Source organism: Lissotriton helveticus, chromosome 2_1, assembly GCF_964261635.1.
Source record: "Lissotriton helveticus chromosome 2_1, aLisHel1.1, whole genome shotgun sequence".
NCBI lineage: Eukaryota > Metazoa > Chordata > Amphibia > Caudata > Salamandridae > Lissotriton > Lissotriton helveticus.
This window is the reverse complement of record NC_136059.1, coordinates 1,425,235,151-1,425,251,551: the sequence shown is the minus strand read 5'-3', so window position 1 is coordinate 1,425,251,551 and position 16,401 is coordinate 1,425,235,151.

The following is a 16,401-nucleotide window of genomic DNA, read 5'->3' as shown; positions in this document are numbered from 1 at the left end:
AATCAATTTTCTGATCAAAAACGATGACTGTCGAACGTTCCCAAAATGGTCAAAATGAATGAAATTGAAGCATTTAATCTTTTGACTCTGAATGATTGTTGGATGTGAATTATGACTTTTTCAACTAAAATAAGTGTTTTTAAAGTTATTTCTGTGCCTGAAATTGGTCAAAATTGAAGCTTTTGAGTAAGCAAAACTCTGTAAAACTGGCAATTATGGTCACTGTGAGGGTTTAAAAAGTGGTTATCCAACATGAGGCACGATCCAATTGATATTTTGAATCATTTTTGGTACAGTTCAAAAAATCAATTTTCTGATCAAAAACGATGACTCCGGACCTGTCGAACGTTCCCAAAATGGACAATATGTATGAAATTGTAGCATTTAATCTTTTGACTCTGAATGATTGTTGGGCGTGAAATATGACTTTTTCAACTAAAATAATTGTGTTTAAAGTTATTTCTGTGCCTGAAATTGGTCAAAATTGAAGCTTCTGAGTAAGCAAAACTCTGTAAAAATGGCAATTTTGGTCACTGTGAGGGTTTAAAAATGTGGTTATCCAACATGAGGCACGATCCAATTGACATTTTGAATTATTTTTGGTACAGTCCAAAAAATCAATTTTCCGATGAAAAACGATGACTCCGGACCTGTCAAACGCTCCCAAAATGGTCAATATGGATGAAATTTTAACATTTTATCTTTTGACTCTAAATGACTGTTGGATGTGATTTATGACTTTTTCAACTAAAATAATTGTGTTTAAAGTCATTTCTGTGCCTGAAATTGGTCAAAATTGAAGCTTTTAAGTAAGCAAAACTCTGTAAAAAGGGCAATTTTGGTCACTGTGAGGGTTTAAAAAGTGGTTATCCAACATGAGGCACGATCCAATTGACATTTTGAATCATTTTTGGTACAGTTCAAAAAATCAATTTTCTGATCAAAAACGAGGACTGTCGAACGTTCCCAAAATGGTCAAAATGGATGAAATTGAAGCATTTAATCTTTTGACTTTGAATGATTGTTGGATGTGAATTATGACTTTTTCAACTAAAATAAGTGTGTTTAAAGTTATTTCTGTGCCTGAAATTGGTCAAAATTGAAGCATTTGAGTAAGCAAAACGCTGTAAAACTGGCAATTATGGTCACTTTGAGGGTTTAAAAAGTGGTTATCCAACATGAGGCACGATCCAATTGACATTTTGAATAATTTTTGGTACAGTCCAAAAAATTAACTTTATGATGAAAAACGATGACTCAGGACCTGTCGAGCGTTCCCAAAATGGTCAATATGGGTGACATTTTAACATTTAATCTTTTGACTCTAAATGACTGTTGAATGTGAGTTATTACTTTTTCAACTAAAATAAGTGTGTTTAAAGTCATATCTGTGCCTGAAATTGGTCAAAATTGAAGCTTTTGAGTAAGCAAAACTCTGTAAAACTGGCAATTATGGTCACTGTGAGGGTTTAAAAAGTGGTTATCCAACATGAGGCACGATCCAATTGACATTTTGAATAATTTTTGGTACAGTTAAAAAATCAATTTTCTGATCAAAAACGATGACTGTCGAACGTTCCCAAAATGGTCAAAATGGATGAAATTGAAGCATTTAATCTTTTGACTCTGAATGATTGTTGGATGTGAATTATGACTTTTTCAACTAAAATAAGTGTGTTTAAAGTTATTTCTGTGCCTGAAATTGGTCAAAATTGAAGCTTCTGAGTAAGCAAAACTCTGTAAAAATGGCAATTTTGGTCACTGTGAGAGTTTAAAAATGTGGTTATCCAACATGAGGCACGATCCATTTGACATTTTGAATTATTTTTGGTAAGTCCAAAAAATCAATTTTCCGATGAAAAACGATGACTCCGGACCTGTCAAACGCTTCCAAAATGGTCAATATGGATGAAATTTTAACATTTTATCTTTTGACTCTAAATGACTGTTCGATGTGAATTATGACTTTTTCAACTAAAATAATTGTGTTTAAAGTCATTTCTGTGCCTGAAATTGGTCAATATTTAAGATTTTGAGTAAGCAAAACTCTGTAAAAACGGCAATTTTGGTTACTGTGAGGGTTTCAAAAGTGGTTATTCAACATGAGGCACGATCCAATTGACATTTTGAATCATTTTTGGTACAGTCCAAAAAATCAATTTTCTGATGAAAAACGATGACTCCGGACCTGTCGAATGTTCCCAAAATGGTCAAAATGGATGAAATTGAAGCATTTAATCTTTTGACTCTGAATGATTGTTGGATGTGAATTATGACTTTTTCAACTAAAATAAGTGTTTTTAAAGTTATTTCTGTGCCTGAAATTGGTCAAAATTGAAGCTTTTGAGTAAGCAAAACTCTGTAAAACTGGCAATTATGGTCACTGTGAGGGTTTAAAAAGTGGTTATCCAACATGAGGCACGATCCAATTGACATTTTGAATCATTTTTGGTACAGTCCAAAAAAATCAGTTTTCTGATGAAAAACGATGACTCCGGACCTGTCGAACGTTCCCAAAATGGTCAATATGGATGAAATTTTAACATTTAATCTTTTGACTCTAAATGACTGTTGGATGTGAATAAAGACTTTTTCAACTAAAATAGGTGTGTTTAAAGTCATTTCTGTGCCTGAAATTGGTCAAAATTGAAGATTTTGAGTAAGCAAAACTCTGTAAAAATTGCAATTTTGGTCACTGTGAGGGTTTAAAAAGTGGTTATTCAACATAAGGCACGATCCAATTGACATTTTGAATAATTTTTGGTACAGTTCAAAAAATCAATTTTCTGATCAAAAACGAGGACTGTCGAACGTTCCCAAAATGGTCAAAATGGATGAAATTGAAGCATTTAATCTTTTGACTTTGAATGATTGTTGGATGTGAATTATGACTTTTTCAACTAAAATAAGTGTGTTTAAAGTTATTTCTGTGCCTGAAATTGGTCAAAATTGAAGCATTTGAGTAAGCAAAACGCTGTAAAACTGGCAATTATGGTCACTTTGAGGGTTTAAAAAGTGGTTATCCAACATGAGGCACGATCCAATTGACATTTTGAATAATTTTTGGTACAGTCCAAAAAATTAACTTTATGATGAAAAACGATGACTCCGGACCTGTCGAGCGTTCCCAAAATGGTCAATATGGGTGAAATTTTAACATTTAATCTTTTGACTCTAAATGACTGTTGAATGTGAGTTATTACTTTTTCAACTAAAATAAGTGTGTTTAAAGTCATATCTGTGCCTGAAATTGGTCAAAATTGAAGCTTTTGAGTAAGCAAAACTCTGTAAAACTGGCAATTATGGTCACTGTGAGGGTTTAAAAAGTGGTTATCCAACATGAGGCACGATCCAATTGATATTTTGAATCATTTTTGGTACAGTCCAAAAAATCAACTTTATGATGAAAAACGATGACTCCGGACCTGTCGAACGTTCCCAAAATGGTCAATATGGATGACATTTTAACATTTAATCTTTTGACTCTAAATGACTGTTGGATGTGAATTATGACTTTTTCAACTAAAATAAGTTTGTTTAAAGTCATTTCTGTGCCTGAAATTGGTCAAAATTGAAGATTTTGGGTAAGCAAAACTCCGTAAAAATTGCAAATTTGGTAACTGTGAGGGTTTAAAAAGTGGTTATCCAACATGAGGCACGATCCAATTGACATTTTGAATCATTTTTGGTACAGTTCAAAAAAATCAATTTTCTGATGAAAAACGATGACTCCGGACCTGTCGTACGTTCCCAAAATGGACAATATGTATGAAATTGTAGCATTTAATCTTTTGACTCTGAATGATTGTTGGGCGTGAAATATGACTTTTTCAACTAAAATAAGTGTGTTTAAAGTTATTTCTGTGCCTGAAATTGGTCAAAATTGAAGCTTCTGAGTAAGCAAAACTCTGTAAAAATGGCAATTTTGGTCACTGTGAGGGTTGAAAAATGTGGTTATCCAACATGAGGCACGATCCAATTGACATTTTGAATTATTTTTGGTACAGTCCAAAAAATCAATTTTCCGATGAAAAACGATGACTCCGGACCTGTCAAACGCTCCCAAAATGGTCAATATGGATGAAATTTTAACATTTTATCTTTTGACTCTAAATGACTGTTCGATGTGAATTATGACTTTTTCAACTAAAATAATTGTGTTTAAAGTCATTTCTGTGCCTGAAATTGGTCAATATTTAAGATTTTGAGTAAGCAAAACTCTGTAAAAACGGCAATTTTGGTTACTGTGAGGGTTTCAAAAGTGGTTATTCAACATGAGGCACGATCCAATTGACATTTTGAATCATTTTTGGTACAGGCCAAAAAATCAGTTTTCTGATGAAAAACGATGACTCCGGACCTGTCGAACGTTCCCAAAATGGACAATATGGATGAAATTTTAACATTTAATCTTTTGACTCTAAATGACTGTTGGATGTTATTTATGACTTTTTCAACTAAAATAAGTGTGCTTAAAGTCACTTCTGTGCCTAAAATCGGTCAAAATTGAAGCTTTTGAGTAAGCAAAACTCTGTTAAAAGGGCAATTTTGGTCACTGTGAGGGTTTAAAAAGTGGTTATCCAAGATGAGGCACGATCCAATTGACATTTTGAATCATTTTTGGTACAGTTCAAAAAATCAATTTTCTGATCAAAAACGATGACTGTCGAACGTTCCCAAAATGGTCAAAATGAATGAAATTGAAGCATTTAATCTTTTGACTCTGAATGATTGTTGGATGTGAATTATGACTTTTTCAACTAAAATAAGTGTTTTTAAAGTTATTTCTGTGCCTGAAATTGGTCAAAATTGAAGCTTTTGAGTAAGCAAAACTCTGTAAAACTGGCAATTATGGTCACTGTGAGGGTTTAAAAAGTGGTTATCCAACATGAGGCACGATCCAATTGATATTTTGAATCATTTTTGGTACAGTCCAAAAAATCAACTTTATGATGAAAAACGATGACTCCGGACCTGTCGAACGTTCCCAAAATGGTCAATATGGATGACATTTTAACATTTAATCTTTTGACTCTAAATGACTGTTGGATGTGAATTATGACTTTTTCAACTAAAATAAGTGTGTTTAAAGTCATTTCTGTGCCTGAAATTGGTCAAAATTGAAGATTTTGAGTAAGCAAAACTCCGTAAAAATTGCAAATTTGGTCACTGTGAGGGTTTAAAAAGTGGTTATCCAACATGAGGCACGATCCAATTGACATTTTGAATCATTTTTGGTACAGTTCAAAAAATCAATTTTCTGATCAAAAACGATGACTCCGGACCTGTCGAACGTTCCCAAAATGGACAATATGTATGAAATTGTAGCATTTAATCTTTTGACTCTGAATGATTGTTGGGCGTGAAATATGACTTTTTCAACTAAAATAATTGTGTTTAAAGTTATTTCTGTGCCTGAAATTGGTCAAAATTGAAGCTTCTGAGTAAGCAAAACTCTGTAAAAATGGCAATTTTGGTCACTGTGAGGGTTTAAAAATGTGGTTATCCAACATGAGGCACGATCCAATTGACATTTTGAATTATTTTTGGTACAGTCCAAAAAATCAATTTTCCGATGAAAAACGATGACTCCGGACCTGTCAAACGCTCCCAAAATGGTCAATATGGATGAAATTTTAACATTTTATCTTTTGACTCTAAATGACTGTTGGATGTGATTTATGACTTTTTCAACTAAAATAATTGTGTTTAAAGTCATTTCTGTGCCTGAAATTGGTCAAAATTGAAGCTTTTAAGTAAGCAAAACTCTGTAAAAAGGGCAATTTTGGTCACTGTGAGGGTTTAAAAAGTGGTTATCCAACATGAGGCACGATCCAATTGACATTTTGAATCATTTTTGGTACAGTTCAAAAAATCAATTTTCTGATCAAAAACGAGGACTGTCGAACGTTCCCAAAATGGTCAAAATGGATGAAATTGAAGCATTTAATCTTTTGACTTTGAATGATTGTTGGATGTGAATTATGACTTTTTCAACTAAAATAAGTGTGTTTAAAGTTATTTCTGTGCCTGAAATTGGTCAAAATTGAAGCATTTGAGTAAGCAAAACGCTGTAAAACTGGCAATTATGGTCACTTTGAGGGTTTAAAAAGTGGTTATCCAACATGAGGCACGATCCAATTGACATTTTGAATAATTTTTGGTACAGTCCAAAAAATTAACTTTATGATGAAAAACGATGACTCAGGACCTGTCGAGCGTTCCCAAAATGGTCAATATGGGTGACATTTTAACATTTAATCTTTTGACTCTAAATGACTGTTGAATGTGAGTTATTACTTTTTCAACTAAAATAAGTGTGTTTAAAGTCATATCTGTGCCTGAAATTGGTCAAAATTGAAGCTTTTGAGTAAGCAAAACTCTGTAAAACTGGCAATTATGGTCACTGTGAGGGTTTAAAAAGTGGTTATCCAACATGAGGCACGATCCAATTGATATTTTGAATCATTTTTGGTACAGTCCAAAAAATCAACTTTATGATGAAAAACGATGACTCCGGACCTGTCGAACGTTCCCAAAATGGTCAATATGGATGACATTTTAACATTTAATCTTTTGACTCTAAATGACTGTTGGATGTGAATTATGACTTTTTCAACTAAAATAAGTTTGTTTAAAGTCATTTCTGTGCCTGAAATCGGTCAAAATTGAAGATTTTGGGTAAGCAAAACTCCGTAAAAATTGCAAATTTGGTAACTGTGAGGGTTTAAAAAGTGGTTATCCAACATGAGGCACGATCCAATTGACATTTTGAATAATTTTTGGTACAGTTCAAAAAATCAATTTTCTGATCAAAAACGATGACTCTGGACCTGTCGTACGTTCCCAAAATGGACAATATGTATGAAATTGTAGCATTTAATCTTTTGACTCTGAATGATTGTTGGGCGTGAAATATGACTTTTTCAACTAAAATAAGTGTGTTTAAAGTTATTTCTGTGCCTGAAATTGGTCAAAATTGAAGCTTCTGAGTAAGCAAAACTCTGTAAAAATGGCAATTTTGGTCACTGTGAGGGTTGAAAAATGTGGTTATCCAACATGAGGCACGATCCAATTGACATTTTGAATTATTTTTGGTACAGTCCAAAAAATCAATTTTCCGATGAAAAACGATGACTCCGGACCTGTCAAACGCTCCCAAAATGGTCAATATGGATGAAATTTTAACATTTTATCTTTTGACTCTAAATGACTGTTCGATGTGAATTATGACTTTTTCAACTAAAATAATTGTGTTTAAAGTCATTTCTGTGCCTGAAATTGGTCAATATTTAAGATTTTGAGTAAGCAAAACTCTGTAAAAACGGCAATTTTGGTTACTGTGAGGGTTTCAAAAGTGGTTATTCAACATGAGGCACGATCCAATTGACATTTTGAATCATTTTTGGTACAGTCCAAAAAATCAATTTTCTGAAGAAAAACGATGACTCTGGACCTGTCGAATGTTCCCAAAAAGGTCAATATGGATGAAATTTTAACATTTAATCTTTTGACTCTAAATGACTGTTCGATGTGAATTATGAATTTTTCAACTAAAATAGGTGTGTTTAAAGTCATTTCTGTGCCTGAAATTGCTCAAAATTGAAGCTTTTGAGTAAGCAAAACTCTGTAAAAATTGCAATTTTGGTCACTGTGAGGGTTTAAAAAGTGGTTATTCAACATGAGGCACGATCCAATTGACATTTTTAATCATTTTTGGTACAGGCCAAAAAATCAATTTTCTGATGAAAAACGATGACTCCGGACCTGTCGAACGTTCCCAAAATGGACAATATGGATGAAATTTTAACATTTAATCTTTTGACTCTAAATGACTGTTGGATGTGATTTATGACTTTTTCAACTAAAATAAGTGTGCTTAAAGTCACTTCTGTGCCTGAAATCGGTCAAAATTGAAGCTTTTGAGTAAGCAAAACTCTGTAAAAAGGGCAATTTTGGTCACTGTGAGGGTTTAAAAAGTGGTTATCCAAGATGAGGCACGATCCAATTGACATTTTGAATCATTTTTGGTACAGTTCAAAAGATCAATTTTCTGATCAAAAACGATGACTGTCGAACGTTCCCAAAATGGTCAAAATGGATGAAATTGAAGCATTTAATCTTTTGACTCTGAATGATTGTTGGATGTGAATTATGACTTTTTCAACTAAAATAAATGTTTTTAAAGTTATTTCTGTGCCTGAAATTGGTCAAAATTGAAGCTTTTGAGTAAGCAAAACTCTGTAAAACTGGCAATTATGGTCACTGTGAGGGTTTAAAAAGTGGTTATCCAACATGAGGCACGATCAAATTGATATTTTGAATCATTTTTGGTACAGTCCAAAAAATCAACTTTATGATGAAAAACGATGACTCCGGACCTGTCGAACGTTCCCAAAATGGTCAATATGGATGACATTTTAACATTTAATCTTTTGACTCTAAATGACTGTTGGATGTGAATTATGACTTTTTCAACTAAAATAAGGGTGTTTAAAGTCATTTCTGTGCCTGAAATTGGTCAAAATTGAAGATTTTGAGTAAGCAAAACTCCGTAAAAATTGCAAATTTAGTCACTGTGAGGGTTTAAAAAGTGGTTATCCAACATGAGGCACGATCCAATTGACATTTTGAATCATTTTTGGTACAGTTCAAAAAATCAATTTTCTGATCAAAAACGATGACTCTGGACCTGTCTAACGTTCCCAAAATGGACAATATGTATGAAATTGTAGCATTTAATCTTTTGACTCTGAATGATTGTTGGGCGTGAAATATGACTTTTTCAACTAAAATAATTGTGTTTAAAGTTATTTCTGTGCCTGAAATTGGTCAAAATTGAAGCTTCTGAGTAAGCAAAACTCTGTAAAAATGGCAATTTTGGTCACTGTGAGGGTTTAAAAATGTGGTTATCCAACATGAGGCACGATCCAATTGACATTTTGAATTATTTTTGGTACAGTCCAAAAAATCAATTTTCCGATGAAAAACGATGACTCCGGACCTGTCAAACGCTCCCAAAATGGTCAATATGGATGAAATTTTAACATTTAATCTTTTGACTCTGAATGATTGTTGGATGTGAATTATGACTTTTTCAACTAAAATAAGTGTTTTTAAAGTTATTTCTGTGCCTGAAATTGGTCAAAATTGAAGCTTTTGAGTAAGCAAAACTCTGTAAAACTGGCAATTATGGTCACTGTGAGGGTTTAAAAAGTGGTTATCCAACATGAGGCACGATCCAATTGACATTTTGAATCATTTTTGGTACAGTCCAAAAAATCAGTTTTCTGATGAAAAACGATGACTCCGGACCTGTCGAACGTTCCCAAAATGGTCAATATGGATGAAATTTTAACATTTAATCTTCTGACTCTAAATGACTGTTGGATGTGAATAAAGACTTTTTCAACTAAAATAATTGTGTTTAAAGTCATTTCTGTGCCTGAAATTGGTCAAAAATAAAGATTTTGAGTAAGCAAAACTCTGTAAAACTGGCAATTATGGTCACTGTAAGGGTTTAAAAAGTGGTTATCCAACATGAGGCACAATCCCATTGACATTTTTATTCATTTTTGGTACAGGCCAAAAAATAAATTTTCTGATGAAAAACGATGACTGTCGAACGTTCCCAAAATGGTCAAAATGGATGAAATTGAAGCATTTAATCTTTTGACTCTGAATGATTGTTGGATGTGAATTATGACTTTTTCAACTAAAATAAGTGTGTTTAAAGTTATTTCTGTGCCTGAAATTGGTCAAAATTGAAGCTTCTGAGTAAGCAAAACTCTGTAAAAATGGCAATTTTGGTCACTGTGAGAGTTTTAAAATGTGGTTATCCAACATGAGGCACGATCCAATTGACATTTTGAATTATTTTTGGTAAGTCCAAAAAATCAATTTTCCGATGAAAAACGATGACTCCGTACCTGTCAAACGCTCCCAAAATGGTCAATATGGATGAAATTTTAACATTTTATCTTTTGACTCTAAATGACTGTTCGATGTGAATTATGACTTTTTCAACTAAAATAATTGTGTTTAAAGTCATTTCTGTGCCTGAAATTGGTCAATATTTAAGATTTTGAGTAAGCAAAACTCTGTAAAAACGGCAATTTTGGTTACTGTGAGGGTTTCAAAAGTGGTTATTCAACATGAGGCACGATCCAATTGACATTTTGAATCATTTTTGGTACAGTCCAAAAAATCAATTTTCTGATGAAAAACGATGACTCCGGACCTGTCGAATGTTCCCAAAAAGGTCAATATGGATGAAATTTTAACATTTAATCTTTTGACTCTAAATGACTGTTCGATGTGAATTATGAATTTTTCAACTAAAATAAGTGTGCTTAAAGTCACTTCTGTGCCTGAAATCGGTCAAAATTGAAGCTTTTGAGTAAGCAAAACTCTGTAAAAATTGCAATTTTGGTCACTGTGAGGGTTTAAAAAGTGGTTATCCAAGATGAGGCACGATCCAATTGACATTTTGAATAATTTTTGGTACAGTTAAAAAATCAATTTTCTGATCAAAAACGATGACTGTCGAACGTTCCCAAAATGGTCAAAATGGATGAAATTGAAGCATTTAATCTTTTGACTCTGAATGATTGTTGGATGTGAATTATGACTTTTTCAACTAAAATAAGTGTGTTTAAAGTTATTTCTGTGCCTGAAATTGGTCAAAATTGAAGCTTCTGAGTAAGCAAAACTCTGTAAAAATGGCAATTTTGGTCACTGTGAGAGTTTAAAAATGTGGTTATCCAACATGAGGCACGATCCAATTGACATTTTGAATTATTTTTGGTAAGTCCAAAAAATAAATTTTCCGATGAAAAACGATGACTCCGGACCTGTCAAACGCTCCCAAAATGGTCAATATGGATGAAATTTTAACATTTTATCTTTTGACTCTAAATGACTGTTCGATGTGAATTATGACTTTTTCAACTAAAATAATTGTGTTTAAAGTCATTTCTGTGCCTGAAATTGGTCAATATTTAAGATTTTGAGTAAGCAAAACTCTGTAAAAACGGCAATTTTGGTTACTGTGAGGGTTTCAAAAGTGGTTATTCAACATGAGGCACGATCCAATTGACATTTTGAATCATTTTTGGTACAGTCCAAAAAATCAGTTTTCTGATGAAAAACGATGACTCCGGACCTGTCGAACGTTCCCAAAATGGTCAATATGGATGAAATTTTAACATTTAATCTTTTGACTCTAAATGACTGTTGGATGTGAATAAAGACTTTTTCAACTAAAATAGGTGTGTTTAAAGTCATTTCTGTGCCTGAAATTGGTCAAAATTGAAGATTTTGAGTAAGCAAAACTCTGTAAAAATTGCAATTTTGGTCACTGTGAGGGTTTAAAAAGTGGTTATTCAACATGAGGCACGATCCAATTGACATTTTGAATAATTTTTGGTGCAGTTCAAAAAATCAATTTTCTGATAAAAAACGATGACTCTGGACCTGTCGAACGTTCCCAAAATGGACAATATGGATGAAATTTTAACATTTTATCTTTTGACTCTAAATGACTGTTCGATGTGAATTATGACTTTTTCAACTAAAATAATTGTGTTTAAAGTCATTTCTGTGCCTGAAATTGGTCAATATTTAAGATTTTGAGTAAGCAAAACTCTGTAAAAACGGCAATTTTGGTTACTGTGAGGGTTTCAAAAGTGGTTATTCAACATGAGGCACGATCCAATTGACATTTTGAATCATTTTTGGTACAGTCCAAAAAATCAATTTTCTGATGAAAAACGATGACTCCGGACCTGTCGAATGTTCCCAAAAAGGTCAATATGGATGAAATTTTAACATTTAATCTTTTGACTCTAAATGACTGTTCGATGTGAATTATGAATTTTTCAACTAAAATAAGTGTGCTTAAAGTCACTTCTGTGCCTGAAATCGGTCAAAATTGAAGCTTTTGAGTAAGCAAAACTCTGTAAAAATTGCAATTTTGGTCACTGTGAGGGTTTAAAAAGTGGTTATCCAAGATGAGGCACGATCCAATTGACATTTTGAATAATTTTTGGTACAGTTAAAAAATCAATTTTCTGATCAAAAACGATGACTGTCGAACGTTCCCAAAATGGTCAAAATGGATGAAATTGAAGCATTTAATCTTTTGACTCTGAATGATTGTTGGATGTGAATTATGACTTTTTCAACTAAAATAAGTGTGTTTAAAGTTATTTCTGTGCCTGAAATTGGTCTAAATTGAAGCTTCTGAGTAAGCAAAACTCTGTAAAAATGGCAATTTTGGTCACTGTGAGAGTTTAAAAATGTGGTTATCCAACATGAGGCACGATCCAATTGACATTTTGAATTATTTTTGGTAAGTCCAAAAAATCAATTTTCCGATGAAAAACGATGACTCCGGACCTGTCAAACGCTCCCAAAATGGTCAATATGGATGACATTTTAACATTTTATCTTTTGACTCTAAATGACTGTTCGATGTGAATTATGACTTTTTCAACTAAAATAGTTGTGTTTAAAGTCATTTCTGTGCCTGAAATTGGTCAATATTTAAGATTTTGAGTAAGCAAAACTCTGTAAAAACGGCAATTTTGGTTACTGTGAGGGTTTCAAAAGTGGTTATTCAACATGAGGCACGATCCAATTGACATTTTGAATCATTTTTGGTACAGTCCAAAAAATCAGTTTTCTGATGAAAAACGATGACTCCGGACCTGTCGAACGTTCCCAAAATGGTCAATATGGATGAAATTTTAACATTTAATCTTTTGACTCTAAATGACTGTTGGATGTGAATAAAGACTTTTTCAACTAAAATAGGTGTGTTTAAAGTCATTTCTGTGCCTGAAATTGGTCAAAATTGAAGATTTTGAGTAAGCAAAACTCTGTAAAAATTGCAATTTTGGTCACTGTGAGGGTTTAAAAAGTGGTTATTCAACATAAGGCACGATCCAATTGACATTTTGAATAATTTTTGGTACAGTTCAAAAAATCAATTTTCTGATCAAAAGCGATGACTCTGGACCTGTCGAACGTTCCCAAAATGGACAATATGGATGAAATTGTAGCATTTAATCTTTTGACTCTGAATGATTGTTGGACATGAAATATGACTTTTTCAACTAAAATAAGTGTGTTTAAAGTTATTTCTGTGCCTGAAATTGGTCAAAATTGAAGCTTTTGAGTAAGCAAAACTCAGTAAAACTGGCAATTATGGTCACTGTAAGGGTTTAAAAAGTGGTTATCCAACATGAGGCACAATCCCATTGACATTTTTATTCATTTTTGGTACAGGCCAAAAAATAAATTTTCTGATGAAAAACGATGACTGTCGAACGTTCCCAAAATGGTCAAAATGGATGAAATTGAAGCATTTAATCTTTTGACTGAATGATTGTTGGATGTGAATTATGACTTTTTCAACTAAAATAAGTGTGTTTAAAGTTATTTCTGTGCCTGAAATTGGTCAAAATTGAAGCTTCTGAGTAAGCAAAACTCTGTAAAAATGGCAATTTTGGTCACTGTGAGAGTTTAAAAATGTGGTTATCCAACATGAGGCACGATCCAATTGACATTTTGAATTATTTTTGGTAAGTCCAAAAAATCAATTTTCCGATGAAAAACGATGACTCCGGACCTGTCAAACGCTCCCAAAATGGTCAATATGGATGAAATTTTAACATTTTATCTTTTGACTCTAAATGACTGTTCGATGTGAATTATGACTTTTTCAACTAAAATAATTGTGTTTAAAGTCATCTCTTTGCCTGAAATTGGTCAATATTTAAGATTTTGAGTAAGCAAAACTCTGTAAAAACGGCAATTTTGGTTACTGTGAGGGTTTCAAAAGTGGTTATTCAACATGAGGCACGATCCAATTGACATTTTGAATCATTTTTGGTACAGTCCAAAAAATCAATTTTCTGAAGAAAAACGATGACTCCGGACCTGTCGAATGTTCCCAAAAAGGTCAATATGGATGAAATTTTAACATTTAATCTTTTGACTCTAAATGACTGTTCGATGTGAATTATGAATTTTTCAACTAAAATAAGTGTGTTTAAAGTCATTTCTGTGCCTGAAATTGCTCAAAATTGAAGCTTTTGAGTAAGCAAAACTCTGTAAAAATTGCAATTTTGGTCACTGTGAGGGTTTAAAAAGTGGTTATTCAACATGAGGCACGATCCAATTGACATTTTTAATCATTTTTGGTACAGGCCAAAAAATCAATTTTCTGATGAAAAACGATGACTCCGGACCTGTCGAACGTTCCCAAAATGGACAATATGGATGAAATTTTAACATTTAATCTTTTGACTCTAAATGACTGTTGGATGTGATTTATGACTTTTTCAACTAAAATAAGTGTGCTTAAAGTCACTTCTGTGCCTGAAATCGGTCAAAATTGAAGCTTTTGAGTAAGCAAAACTCTGTAAAAAGGGCAATTTTGGTCACTGTGAGGGTTTAAAAAGTGGTTATCCAACATGAGGCACGATCCAATTGACATTTTTAATCATTTTTGGTACAGGCCAAAAAATCAATTTTCTGATGAAAAACGATGACTCCGGACCTGTCGAACGTTCCCAAAATGGTCAATATGGATGACATTTTAACATTTAATCTTTTGACTCTAAATGACTGTTGGATGTGAATTATGACTTTTTCAACTAAAATAAGGGTGTTTAAAGTCATTTCTGTGCCTGAAATTGGTCAAAATTGAAGATTTTGAGTAAGCAAAACTCCGTAAAAATTGCAAATTTGGTCACTGTGAGGGTTTAAAAAGTGGTTATCCAACATGAGGCACGATCCAATTGACATTTTGAATCATTTTTGGTACAGTTCAAAAAATCAATTTTCTGATCAAAAACGATGACTCTGGACCTGTCTAACGTTCCCAAAATGGACAATATGTATGAAATTGTAGCATTTAATCTTTTGACTCTGAATGATTGTTGGGCGTGAAATATGACTTTTTCAACTAAAATAATTGTGTTTAAAGTTATTTCTGTGCCTGAAATTGGTCAAAATTGAAGCTTCTGAGTAAGCAAAACTCTGTAAAAATGGCAATTTTGGTCACTGTGAGGGTTTAAAAATGTGGTTATCCAACATGAGGCACGATCCAATTGACATTTTGAATTATTTTTGGTACAGTCCAAAAAATCAATTTTCCGATGAAAAACGATGACTCCGGACCTGTCAAACGCTCCCAAAATGGTCAATATGGATGAAATTTTAACATTTAATCTTTTGACTCTGAATGACTGTTGGATGTGAATAAAGACTTTTTCAACTAAAATAATTGTGTTTAAAGTCATTTCTGTGCCTGAAACTGGTCAAAATTGAAGATTTTGAGTAAGCAAAACTCTGTAAAACTGGCAATTATGGTCACTGTGAGGGTTTAAAAAGTGGTTATTCAACATGAGGCACGATCCAATTGACATTTGTAATCATTTTTGGTACAGTTCAAAAGATCAATTTTCTGATCAAAAACGATGACTGTCGAACGTTCCCAAAATGGTCAAAATGGATGAAATTGAAGCATTTAATCTTTTGACTCTGAATGATTGTTGGATGTGAATTATGACTTTTTCAACTAAAATAAGGGTGTTTAAAGTCATTTCTGTGCCTGAAATTGGTCAAAATTGAAGATTTTGAGTAAGCAAAACTCCGTAAAAATTGCAAATTTGGTCACTGTGAGGGTTTAAAAAGTGGTTATCCAACATGAGGCACGATCCAATTGACATTTTGAATCATTTTTGGTACAGTTCAAAAAATCAATTTTCTGATCAAAAACGATGACTCTGGGCCTGTCGAACGTTCCCAAAATGGACAATATGTATGAAATTGTAGCATTTAATCTTTTGACTCTGAATGATTGTTGGATGTGAATTATGACTTTTTCAACTAAAATAAGTGTGCTTAAAGTCACTTCTGTGCCTGAAATCGGTCAAAATTGAAGCTTTTGAGTAAGCAAAACTCTGTAAAAAGGGCAATTTTGGTCACTGTGAGGGTTTAAAAAGTGGTTATCCAAGATGAGGCACGATCCAATTGACATTTTGAATCATTTTTGGTACAGTTCAAAAGATCAATTTTCTGATCAAAAACGATGACTGTCGAACGTTCCCAAAATGGTCAAAATGGATGAAATTGAAGCATTTAATCTTTTGACTCTGAATGATTGTTGGATGTGAATTATGACTTTTTCAACTAAAATAAGTGTTTTTAAAGTTATTTCTGTGCCTGAAATTGGTCAAAATTGAAGCTTTTGAGTAAGCAAAACTCTGTAAAACTGGCAATTATGGTCACTGTGAGGGTTTAAAAAGTGGTTATCCAACATGAGGCACGATCAAATTGATATTTTGAATCATTTTTGGTACAGTCCAAAAAATCAACTTTATGATGAAA